The sequence below is a fragment of the Opisthocomus hoazin genome, chromosome Z (genome assembly GCF_030867145.1).
Source record: "Opisthocomus hoazin isolate bOpiHoa1 chromosome Z, bOpiHoa1.hap1, whole genome shotgun sequence".
In the NCBI taxonomy this organism is placed as follows: domain Eukaryota; kingdom Metazoa; phylum Chordata; class Aves; order Opisthocomiformes; family Opisthocomidae; genus Opisthocomus; species Opisthocomus hoazin.
Window position 1 is genome coordinate 32,791,273 of NC_134454.1, and position 13,164 is coordinate 32,804,436.

Here is a 13,164-nt window from a genome sequence, read left to right on the forward strand (position 1 = left end):
AGTCATTCCACTTGGTCTCCCTGTAGCAGGGCTCAAAGCATGTCCTGTCACATTCAATGCAAATACCCTCTGTCAGGTGACAGGACACAGCCGGGAAGTACCTGTCAGGAAGTGCTTGCGGTTCACTTGCCAAATATTTTCTCGTTACCTGAAGGCAGAGAAGACAGGGAATTGTAATCATCAAAAGCCTGTGTGCCAGGCTATGTCTTGCACTGAGTGAACTCCAGGAGATGCAAATGTGTAACAAATCCCATTGCTTCCTATGAAGGATGTTGTCATGTACTGTAATTGTGTTAGGCACTGAACAAATACAAACGCAAGCCTTTTCCCACTTTGTGTCAAAGGATTCACGTTGTAAGGGCACCATACTGTAAATGGTTTCTGAAAGCACATGAAATTCTGCTCTTCTAGTATTATATTGTCTTCACTACCTTTCAGCTTTTATTTTCAGGTGATTTTGTGCATCAGTCAAACAAGCAACTGTCACAATCTACCAAGCTCAAAATGAAGACACCTATTGTACACATTAAACCTTCCTGTTCCAGGCAGGGGTTTCGTGGCGAGACCAGCAAGGCCACTCTCTATCCCCTGTCCCCCTCTAACCCTCACACTTCCACATCACAGCTTCCACATCATGTGAAGCACTGACAGCTCACGCAGATTTTTCAACCCATTTGTACTGAAGCTGCCTCTTCTCCTGTGTTCTTGGATGACTTGTGTCAAGAGTGATACAAGAAACTGACCTACCTCATATTTCCAGAGGCACAATACAAAACCAGCTTTATCCCGAACACTGTGGCAGGTCTCTTTCCTGATTAAGTCTATCAGAGCCACAGGACTTTGAGCACGCCAAGAACAGTCTTATGACTCTCACCCATTTGATTGAGGCTACGTACTCCTTTAATGCCATAGTCCAGAGAAGGGGTTAGTTCAGGGAAGTCCTTAAAGCCCGCACTACACAAAGACACCCGTTCAGCCTCACGACATGCAGACACCTCACCTGGCAGCCGCATGGCATCTGCAGCCTCCCAGCCCTCGGGCTCCTACCTCTAGCAAACAGGACACAGGAGCAACTCCCTCACCCTGCAGGCAGCCCCCTCACACAGAGGGGCCTGTGCGCCACTCCGCTGCTCCCCGCCCTGCTCCCCAGGCCTCATGCACGCTTTGCTGTCCCACCTGCGGCCCAGTGATTCCACAACCCACATAACCAGCTCGAACACAAACGAGCTGACCGCCTTTAAAGAACGCAACAGCCCACTCTGAAGCTGGCGAATTCGTGCCACGTGACACAGGATGAGCTACCATAGAATCATAGATGGTTTGTGTTGGAAGGGACCTTAAAGATCATCTGGTTCCAACCCCCCTGCCATGAGCAGGGACATCTTCCACCAGACCAGGTTGCTCAGAGCTCCATCCAGCCTGGCCTTGAACACTGCCAGGGAGGGGGCAGCCACAGCTTCTCTGGGCAACCTGTGCCAGGGCCTCACTACCCTCATGGTGAAGAATTTCTTCCTAATATCTAATCTAAATCTGCCCTCTTTTAGTTTACAGCCATTCCCCCTTGTCCTATCACTACACACCCTTGTGAAAAGTCCCTCTCCATCCTTCCTGTAGGCCCCTTCAGGTACTGGAAGGCTGCTGTAAGGTCACCCCAGAGCCTTCTCTTCTCCAGCCCCAACTCCCTCAGCCTGTCCTCGTAGCAGAGGTACTCCAGCCCTCAGATCATCTTCGCTGCCCTCCTCTGGACCCGTTCAGCTCGCAGCCGGCCCACCCGAAATCCCTCTCCCCCGCCAGCGGCCTCCGGCCTCCCCGAGCTTCCCCAGGACCCCCGGGGCAGGAGGACAAAGCGGCACCTGAGAGACAACGCAGGACTCGAACTCCCCACCCGCCGCCCACCCAGTGAGACCGCCCGGAGCCCGCACCGCGCATGCGCGACGAACGCCCGGCGGCTTAGAGAAGTCGGGTCGGGAGCGCGCCCGCCGTCGCGCACGCGCGCTCTCCAGCTCCCTCCGCCGGGCGCCACCTCTCAGTGCGCCTGCGCCGCGGCGGAGAGGCGGGGCGGGGGCGGAGGGGTGGGGCGGCCCCGGCGGCGGCCGCTGCCTGTCAAGCGCGCTTGGCGCCGTTGCCCCCGGGTGGGCCATGGACGGGTTGGTACCTGCCGCCGGGGCTGGGCCGCGGTAGCCCTTGCCGCCGGGGCCGGGCCGCACTGAGGGGGTGCGCGGCCACTGTTTACCGCGGGGGTCGGCGTTCCCCTGAGAGCTTCACCTGGCGGGGCGGGGCGGGGCGCGGCCTCCGGGGGCGGGGGGCTGGGCCGGGCCGGGCCGGGCCGGCTCCTTCCTCCTCCCTCCTCGGAGCGGCGCGCTGCGGCGCCGGGGGTGGGGAGAGGGGGGCCGGGGGAGGTAACCCCCGCCCCCGGCGGAGGGAAAGGTGGGTACCGGAGAGGGGCCGGGCTCCCGAGGCGATATTGCCGCGGGCCGCACCGCCAGGTACTGCAGGAAAGAGGAACCCGGCAGCCGCGGCCGGCCTGGAGCTGAGGGAGCGCGCGCTGCCGCCGGGAGCTCTGTGGTATCCGAGGCGCGCGGGTTTCTCTCCTTTTCTATCCCTTTTTCCTTCTTTTAATTTATTTGGTTTTTTTTTTTTCCTTTCCCCTGTCCCGGTGGGGTTTGGGTGCGCGTCCTCCCCGCCCCGATGCAGGGAGCGGGGGCCGGGGCGGCCGCGGCGGTCGGGCTCGGGGTTGGGGGAGGGCTGCCCGGCGGGGCTGTGGCCGTGCCGCGGGGTTACACCTCTGCACGGGTGAAACGGCCCCGTCGGGGGCTTTTGGGGACGGGAAGTTCGTGGGGTGGCTTGGAAGTTCTGCGCCTCGGGTCCGGGGGGGTGTGGGGGGTGGTCGGCAGCGGTGGAAGTGGGCTGGTTGGCGCCTGTTCCGCAAAGTTAATCACTGGTCAGAATGGTTGTTGACATAGCCCCAAATGCATTTCTGTAGACCTCACCGAAGGCCTTGAGTACGTGGTAACTTGTTGCAGTGATGAAGTTTATACACTAAGTGGTCGGCAGAAGAGAAAAAGTTATTTCCAGCAAGTTTGGAGTATTGCGCTCCCCTTGCCGGGGTAGCAGGGTGTACACTGACTTCTCCGGTATCTCTTAATAAAGTTTCTGAACTTGAAACTAGGTAATAAAACCAGGTACGTTTTGTGTACTGCTGACTTGCCTCACCACTTTTTCAGTGCAAACGTGATTGCTGGTGTTTTTTACCTTTGCCTATTGGTATCTCAAAATCCAAAGCTGGGGAAGTTTGACCGTGCTGGGAAATTCAGCTATCCCAGGAAACTAATTATGCCTAATGTCAGTAAAATACTTTTTCTTCTTCTACTGCTTCTTCTACTGCTTCTAACTTCATGCGGAAACACAGATACCCCTAACATAAAGTGCATCCTCTACCTCAGTGACCTGTAAAATATTAACTGTTCTTGAAATCTAGGAATTTTGAAACAGAAGTTAGGAAGACTGTTGTTTTATGTTTTTTTTTTTTTTTTTTTTTTTCCTTTCTGATGACTTAAAGAAGTGCAGCCCAAACTTTTCTGACATCTTTTAACACTGCTGTGGTGGAAGCCTTGGTAGGAAGGCCAGATGACAAGAATACTTGTATGAAAGCTGATAATCACAAAACAAATAGTGTTAGGAAGTATCTTTTTGGAGAACTTGATTAAAAAATGTAATGAGTGATTTTGCTGTGATGAGCATTTGTTGCACATTTGCTTTGAAACTACTTTTTTAAAAACTTCAAAGGAAAATTAAGAAAGTTGTCACTGGAGTGAGAATTATTTTTTTAATTTGTCAAATGTGCTTATGAGGAACATACAATTCTATTTTTCTTTTAATCCACTTGAAAACACAATTTTTTTTTTCTTTTAGGTTGTGGAGTTGCTATCTAAACTGAGTGTATTGTTCGTATCGTCTCCCTGCTCTCTTTCAACCAGTATGAGGAGTTTCTTCTGCCATCTGTTCGGTTTTTAATTTTCATAAAGGTTGTAACCATGATTGGTTAAAACTGCCCTAGCATGAAGAATTTGAAGTAAAACAAGTTAAAACTTTTCATAAATCAGCTTGTGACTTTTGTTAAACACTCTTCAAGATAGGAAGAGTAAAAGAAGTAAAATTACACTTCATTTGCCCTAATATGGAAATTAAATGCAGGGATTAATTTGTTTGTATGGGATACTGAGGCTAATTTAGATCCAAAACTTGTATTTAGTGGGGATAAGAATACGTAAAGGTAAACACAGAGAAACCATTTTTATTTGGATCAGGAAAATTCTCTAGAAAGCTGTAAAGATGTCACTCTTTTGTGGCAAAGAAATTGGCTCTATATTTAGGATTATTGCATTTGGAGGAAAATGTGATTTGAGTTAAACTGATTAAAATAAACTAGTAATGGTAAGAACTGTAATTTTTTTTAGACTAAAGAAGGCAGCCCAGATATGTAAACAGATGTGTATTTTTCTTTAACTGAGGTTAGTGGCTTCTGTGTGGGTTAGTAAGAGGAAAAAATCAGGAACAACAATAAACAGAGCAGCTGAATTTGTATTTGCAAGTTAAATTCAGCCACTCGAGTACCAGAATAAATCTTCAGGTTTAACAAGGCTTCTGAATTCTGCAAGATAATTTTAACGCTCTTAAACAGACATCAGCCACTTGCACATCATTATCCTTAGGTTTCTGGCTCACAAGCCTTTTTCGGATTTGTATTCTACATAGAGTAGAATTACGTACCTTACGCTTTCCTGTATGTAGTTCCTCCATCAATATCTGTTTCTAACCCAGTTTGAGTTATATGCTTGTGAAAAATACCTAATGCAGGCCTAGCATGAATGGAATTATCAACACTTTTGAGCTTGCTGTTCACTGAAAAAACTTGTTTGCTATTAATATCTGATATAATGAGAAATGGGAATCATCTGACACGCTTGCAAACATGAAGATAGCAAAATATAAGTCAATCTTGTTGTTTCTTTACCAGTTGTCAAAGGATGATCTATTTTATTTGGTCTATAATCAAGAAAATTGATCTGCTTAGGTACCCTGTGGAGGAGAGATTAGCAGTTAAGTATGCCGAGTCCTACCAGGGGGTATTTACGAAGTTTTCTGTAGAACTGATCCTGTGCTAGCTGAAGCATCTCTGAAGGTATTAAGTGATAAGCACAAGTGTGTCTAGGTTGACTTTCTATTAAAGGATACCCTGATTAAACATAATACTGAATCAAAGCGTGAGGACAAGAGTTGGTTACGTACTAAAAGTTTGCCTGGAGCCACAGTTTCAAGGAGCACTTCTTAATTCTTTTCTTTTGCACTCATTCACTGTCACACAGAATTCCACTCTTGCTTTCGTTTTTTCTGCTTTTTACCATTGTATATCGTTCATACTTTTAATTTCATTTTGTGCTGTCTGATCTTTATGGAAGACTACGTTTGAGATACTTTTTTTTTTTTCTTCCTCATTTCAGCGTGTGAGAAGAGAGCCTATCTTTTCCTGTCTGTGGATGTGACTTTTAAGCTGGAGTAAGAGCCAGCATTTTTGACACTGTGTTGCAGAGTGGGTAGGTGAAAAGCAGAAAGCATTTTGTCTGTTTGTGTTGATACCACTCTTCCCTGCTCTTGCTGTTCCCTTGTTAGCTAAAGTTCTTCAAGCTCAGGACTGTTGCCAAAAGCACAGCACCCTCCACAGCAGCATGCATCTGTGCCTCCCTCGTGGTGTGGCAATTGTCGTGAGTCAACTGCATAGTAAATTATTCTGGTACCATACTGCCTTGAAGTTGTCAGTCACTGCAGGGGGAGCTGTGAAAACACAAGGGTGTGGAAGGACAGGATTGCCTCTCCTCACTGCAGCCTGACATAGGCTTGAACTGACCAGGAAACCACACCCTAAATTTCCTGTGAAAGCCAGAATGCTCACATGATTCAATAATCTGTTATCTTTGCAATTAACTTTAATTACACTGTACTACAAGTAATTGAACTTGCTACCATTCTCATTCATTAAAAGACATGGTGTATTATAGTGGCATTTAAAGTCAAGGAGAAGACAGCTCATTCTATCTCAATAGTGAATACCAGAAGCAAAGGAATCAAAATGATGTTTGCATACTTGCACTCTGTGCAAGAGTGTGTACTGTGCACAAGTGTGTGGTGGGGTCAGCACTCCCTCCTAGGATCTTACCATTTAAACAAAACATTACTATCCTTGGGAGGTGGGTTGTGTTAGCCATGGGGTTGAGGGTGATCCAAACACAGTTTGGGTATAGGCAGAAATCAAATCTTACTGTGCCTTCTGGTTTGGCATCAGACCTTATGAAGAAATCAGGGACTGGCAACCCTTTTTTCTTGTCTGTCGGTGGCATGGTATCTGTGTGTGCCGTGGCACGTGAAAAAGATGTGAAATAACTTCCGTTTGTAACGAGGAGCAGGCCACTGCAGATCTGTTCTACTGCACCTTGCAGTGCTTTTCTTAAGAATATTGCTCCAACTTTTGATTCTTGCTTACTAGACAATTCCTAGACTGCAATACTTTGGAAAAGGCCAGAGACGTCTTTAAAGGTAGGATTCAAAGCATGTTTATGCACTTGTCCTTTGTGACAACATACTTGGAAGACTGTATCTGAGTGTGTAAACTACGCTTCAACACTTTGTGAGATACAGACTCACGTATCTTAAAGGTCTTTTCCAACCTAAATGATGCTATGATTCCATATGCCTTCAGCCTTTTAACCATAACATTTTCTAGGCTAGAAGAACTTGCAGTACTCTTGGGCAGTCACTGTGAAATGCATGCTGCCACATTGACCCCAAAGACCACTGCAAATTAATGTAATATCTGAGTATTTTGCAGACTTGTAAATTTGCCAGGAGACTTAGTTTAATTCAGAAATTACACGTAATCCCTCTTGGTTTTGTCAGGCCTTCTTTTACTGCTTAGCTTTGCTCAACTTTATCAGGATTTTCTTTCTGGTTCCATTTCTGTGGGTTTTTTGTTGCTTGATTTTTCTCATTTTACTACTGGCTATAGTGCATTAATTTTCTTACTCTTTTTATGTTTGTCAGTTCACAAGTTTCTGTTTTCTATTCTCTAATTTCTCTTTCTTGCTCCATGTATACAGACAAGCTATTTGTTCTGATCTTACGTTACCAGGAAAATTACTGTAGCTTCATATATGTTCCTTCCCCCTTATTTCAGTTACCTGTCTTCTCCCAAAGCAGTCGCTTTGATATCTGTAATGATTTTTTTGTGGAGTTATTCAGTGCACAGTATAAGACATTGGATGTGGTGGAATGCAAAACTTGGTTTCTGTGGAGGAGACTTCCTGAACTCAAAAGTCAGTGGTCTGTTCCTTTTTCGTTTGATTTCTGTCAGTGCTAGCAAACTTGTTTCTATGTAATAAAACACTCTTTAAAAAAGTGTTCCGTTTCAGAAGGTGAGTACAAACCGCAGACATCTACAGTCTCTTGAGCTGTCTGGCTTTTTTAATTTATTTTTTTTTCCCTTGGTCTTTCTCCTCCAGAAAACCGAGTGTTTATAGGGATGGGGTACCAAAGTGTGAGTGAAGGTATGGGTGGCAAAACTACATACATTGTCCAGTCTTATAGGTCAACTTAAGACATAAGCTAAAGTAGTGTTTAAAGAAGGGTCAATGCATATAAGCATCACTTCCTGATAAAAAAATAAATTAGTGTGTGTAATCATGTGCAGTTCTAGATTTTTTTTTTCCAGATTAAAAGCAGCTATTTGTTGCTTCAGAAACTGAGTTGTCGTAGTTGTCATGAGTCTGGAAGTGTTACGTAAGTCTGTCACTGAAGAAGATCAAGTTTATGTAGAACTTCCTATTATTCTATACAATGCTGCTTTATCCACTAGTACATGATTTTTAATTTATTGAAATAGAGCTTGTGTATGTAGGGTGGCTATATTTTCTAAATAGAAAAAAATGTATAGAAATGAATTTAAGTGCTTTTAAAATGTAAAAGTAGGTTGAAAATAATTTTTTTATTGCTACGTCTTATCTGCAGGATCCTGTAACATACTTTCTGTAGGGAAATTGGTTTGCTAATGGCACTGCTAAAGGCAATTTCTGTCCTACCATCACGTAAAATAAGTCTCAAGTGTATGTGTGTATGTTTATGTGCATATACACTAATGGGACTTCTATGTAAAGGCAAAGATTGTTCAGTCTATGCTGTGTTCCCCTACTGCATCTGCGCTCTGTGGCTTGTTTTTGGTGTCTAATGGTTGCTCTCTGTAGGGCTGAGGAATGGACAGTAATAACAAAAATACTGTCTTTGTCATCGAATCATCAAGGAACAAGATTATGATTCATTGGGAGTTTTTTATTTTTGTGAGCTTTATTTTGGAGCTATAGGGTTTATCTGTTTTGTGTACAAAATTGACATTTTTAGTACACACTCATGACGTGCGTAGCCTAGCGTGTTGTGGACAATGTTCGCTTGGAGGAGCTCTTTATCATAGCACTAGTTGCTGTTTCAGTGTGTACCTTAAAAGGTAGCGAGAGGGACTCATAGCACATGACAAGAAAAAAGCCAGGTCTCAGCAGGATCCAGAGTTCTCAATACATGCAATCCAAGCCTAGATGAAAACTGGGTTGTAGACTACTGAGTGCTAATAACTTGATGTTTAACCAAAGCAATCTAATTTAAAGTGGTACAATTCCCAAAGATAGTAACTCATTTAGTTACCAGTATTTTATAAAACACGGACAGTATTAACAAGATGCATGGATTTAAATATTAATAAAATTCAGCAGTTGTATTTGCTTCATAGATTTTCTTCCCAGAATCATATTTCTCCCATAGCTGGTTCTATGTTTGTAAGCAGAAAGGTAGGGTTGAAATTAAAGAAGTCACACTTAATAGTAAAAATATTTTAGTATTACTGCGAAATCACAGTATACTTTGATCAGGGAAAATCATTATTTTGTCAACTAACTTGTGCATTCTGTTGAGAGATGGAAGAAATTAAGACTGTTAGAGGGTGTATTATTGTGAAGTAAAACTGAAGGGAAAAGTTCATTTTATGTGACTGGTGGTGTTTAGGAGAGGGAAAAAGAAAGAAGTAGAGCTTGTCCATATATACTGAAAAGCTGGAGCATTCACTTAAATGAAAGGCGTGGGCTTTCTGGATACAGGGGAGGATGTAAGCAAAAATAGGCTTATATTAATGCTGTGCTGTCTGCTGAGTCTCCAGACCATCTGAGAGTATGGCTTTTAATACTGAAGCTTTAATCTAAAGGATAATTCTTAAAGTAGCTAGTTTATTACAAATTATTCCAACAGATGAGCGTTGGGCTGAGGAACAGAGACCATTGCATAAGAAAGTGTCGTGCATTGAGAAACTGATAAGGAACATTGCTAAGGAAGGGGGGAGGAAACAAAACACAGATAAGATGGAGAGGACAAGAACTGTAGGTATCATAGGTGTGACCAGTTTTTCCTGCATACAGCACTGCTTTCCTAGAAGATATTAAGTAGTAATAGAAAATTCATTTTGTGAATAGACGTATTATACTCTATTGTTGACCTTGAAGCAAATCTTTCATCTGTTAGGATAAGAGCTTATTCAAGTAATATTTAGTTTATGTGATGTACATAATCATGCAGGCTTTTATTACTTTCCAACCACTTGACTTCAAGAGTGCAATTCTTAGAGCTTTTAGTCCTGGAGTTATGTGATTATTTGAGAACATGAATCTTCCTTTTAAAAAATAAAAAATTTCTGGCTTTAGTTGTTGTGAATAAAAGCTTGAAATGTGAAACCAAAAATTAAATACTCAAAAGGCAAATAATCCAAAATGAGTGTTATGCTTAAACTGAGAATGGGTGTGGTTTTTCTTTTTTTTTTTTTTTTTTTAGACAATTTGTAAAGCTCTGAAAAATTGCAAGTTAGAAAAAGTAGTTTCAGGTTTTTAAATTAAATGATCAGCTAAGAGACAAATATTTTTGGTATCTGCCTATGAATCCATGCTGGTTTTTGAATGCACGGGAAGTGAGAATTTTTTCCCCAGATACTATTTTCTTAAACTAAGTTACAGTTAGGTATATTTAGTTCTGCAGAACAACAGAAGTCGAAGTAGCAAAAGTAGATGCCTTTCATGCTACAGAGTATTGCTACTGATAAACACTGTATCCTGGAATCCTGTTTATGTGTTTTTCTGTTTTCAGGAGGAGCTAGGGTTAAAAATGAAGGGTAAAAAGGGTGTGTTTCATACAGAAATTTTGTACATAATTTATGGATTGTTATTGTATTCTTGGTAGTATTTTTCTTTTTTTCTCCATGCTGTTCATTGTTAAACTGTTTCCTTTGCAAAAGAAAAAAAAATCTACAACTCATTGTATTTTTACTTTTATAACAATGTTTTTCTGTCTTCTTTTAGCTTATTTACCATTACCTTTGCAATAATTTGCTAATATCTTCCATTTTCTCGCTTCAATTTTTTCCCTGCAGGGTCATTGCAGATTTTTTAGCGGTCATTTTAAAGGTAGGAGTCTTTTTATGGCGTTTTGCATACACTTGTTACTTTTATTATAACCCTTCCTGTTTTATCCTGATACCATATTGATAGTCATAAGCCTCTAATTTTTGTTCTGTTTCTTAGCTGTATTTCTTTCTCAATTTTAACCTTTAATAATAATAAATTATTAACCAGATTATCCAGTAATAGCACTCTTGTACTTTATAAGGCTAGTAAATTTTCTTCTGCCCAAATTCAAAAGAAACGGCTTACTAGTAGTTCATTTAGGTTACTGTATGTTTATATCATGTAGAGATCTGACTTGTGCATAGTAAAGTATAAAATGGCGCAAAACTATACACAAGGTGACATCGTACAGATACATTTGTGATTTCACATGAAAAAAGCTTAAGGCAAAGTATGTTCTCATTGTACAGGGCTGCATTCTGTGTAGTGTTCACTTGCACACATGCCCACACCTTCAATTGCTTATTAAGAATTAGGATGAAGATTTTAGTAGGGATTGTGCTGAGTGTCCTTTTGATTGTTTGAAGAAGGAATATATTTCAAAAGAACATGTTGAAGTAACTTTCTCTTGAAACAAAAAGCCAGTATTAACTCATGAAGAAAACGTAAATTTTGAGCTTCATATATGACTAACTAGGAGGCATAGTCATTAATCTTTATGGCTTGTAAAGTTTGTATTTAAACTATCAGAAAACAACATTATTGGAAATCGTAGATCAGTGGGGATACTACAAAGAAAAGCTGTCATCTTCTTTTTGATGCACAGTTTGAAAGGAACCTCTGCTTCTGTGTCACGATGCCTGCTTGGTCTCTGGAGCATTCACAGTTGTGTATGTGTTCTTGTCCTTTAGGATGATTTTAAAGCCTTCATATTAATTGGAGGTATTTAATACCTCAAGAACGAAAATATGAGTTTTATGTTCATTTAAAAAAATTAACTTGCCACACTAATTTTACAGCTCTTGATAATGACATGCTCAAGGTTGCTTTTGTTGATGGTAGTTGATTTTACTGCTTTGTTGCCCTTGCTGTACTGCAGCCTCTCCCAGGTACCTAATTTAGCTGAACAGTCTGGACATCATATGTTAGAGCAAAGAATCTAGAAGAGGAGAAAAGCTTCTGTAGTAAGTGAATCTCTAGAAAGGCATGATTGCTATAGGGAGTTTGTAATTTCTCTCATAAGTTAATTATTTACTTCCTGTCATCTTCAGATAGCATATTGACGGACATACAGAATTTCAAGAGGAAAATATTGTTTCCTTATGTTCTTGCCCTGGATCCAGCATAAATGCAAAGTATATAAAGTTACAGTGTTCTGACCTGTGGCATCTGGTTGTGATGTCTGTTTTGGACTTAGTTCATCAAAATGCAGATTTGACACATTGAGTAAGGGTGTATCCTATTTTAAATTCTGAAGTAGTCAGTCTTAATTATGACAGCTGGAAGTATAAAGATGTCTGTACATCTGGATGCAGACTTAGCATTACTGGGAATGTATTTTCTCTTATTAATAAAAGAAATGTAGTCAGAAAAGTCTGTGATGTGTCACGTTATTGTTCGGTTTAAGTGAACAGCAAACTGTTAGACTGATACCTACGTTTGGCTCATGCCAACTTCAGCTGTGAACTCCTGTTGTACCGTAGGTTACAATGCAGTTCTGCACCATCTTGTCATTTGAGTGTAAACTTCTCTGATGCAGAAATGGTGTCATTTGTCATTTTCACTTTTCCTGCTCACACACATTTGTGCAAACTTAGTGAAGCAATAGTTGGACCTTACATTTTACTATGCTTATACTGAGACCCTAGTATGGTTAGGAAGAAGTAAACGTCTTTGATATTGGTGATGCTCGCTTAGCAGTTCTCCTAGTGTACAAACCAGAAACCTTTTTGCTTTGCTGCAGTAACAAGGATATTATTTTCTCTAAATGCAAATGCACCTCAATAAATTCGAGAAATTAACTTTTTAATGAGTGTTGTTTTAGTTGCTTGAAGTATGAATAGGCACTATTAGTACACCGGAAACGGAAGCAACACAGATGCGCAAGATGTAAATTGTTATTCTGACCTTCAGATTAATTATTTTCAAATGAATCTGTTCAGTCTTATTGAAAGCTGAATTAGCGTGTGAAGTGTTGCATATGTAAGAAGTGTGGAAGAGGCTTTTGGTAATATGTCTGTCCCTCCTGGAGTCTGCGAATTGCTGAATTTTCTGAAGTCATATTTCCTAATAAAATATTCTTAAAAAGAAAATGCTGCAGTGCACAGAACACACTTGTTTTATTATATAAATTCAATCTGTCAGGGAGGGGAGAACAACCTATGTTAAAAACTGATCTGCAGATCACTTTGTTACTTAACATTTTTAATTTTGAGACTCCTTTGGTTTTTGGATTGTTTGGTTCCTCATGTGTGGTCTTATATCCCATATATATTGTCTAATAGTGATACAAAAGAGTCATAAGTCAGTTCCTGAGATTGTGTGATGCTGTTCTGTGACAGATACAGATAATAGTTTCCCTTTGCTTGTCCTTCAGATCAGTAATAGTGGCAGAACACGGCTGAATTCTACTTGCTGTACTAGGAGTAAATTGATGAGAGTTAATCTGTCCTTAGTTTGCTTT

At 41.5% G+C, this 13,164-nt stretch overlaps 1 protein-coding gene across 13 annotated transcripts in view; it reads left to right on the forward strand.

The window, feature by feature from the left end:
* The first annotated feature begins 2,075 nt into the window (after nt 1–2,075).
* Nucleotides 2,076–13,164, forward strand: part of PTBP3 (polypyrimidine tract binding protein 3) — a 58,124-nt gene continuing 47,035 nt past the window's right edge. For 2 of the 13 annotated variants that reach the window (XM_075446891.1, XM_075446892.1), the window contains exons 1-4: nt 2,076–2,147; nt 2,984–4,025; nt 5,502–5,594; nt 10,508–10,541. The gene's annotated coding sequence lies outside the window, so the exon portion shown is untranslated. The other 11 variants (XM_075446884.1, XM_075446882.1, XM_075446885.1 and 8 more) reach the window with 11 other exon arrangements.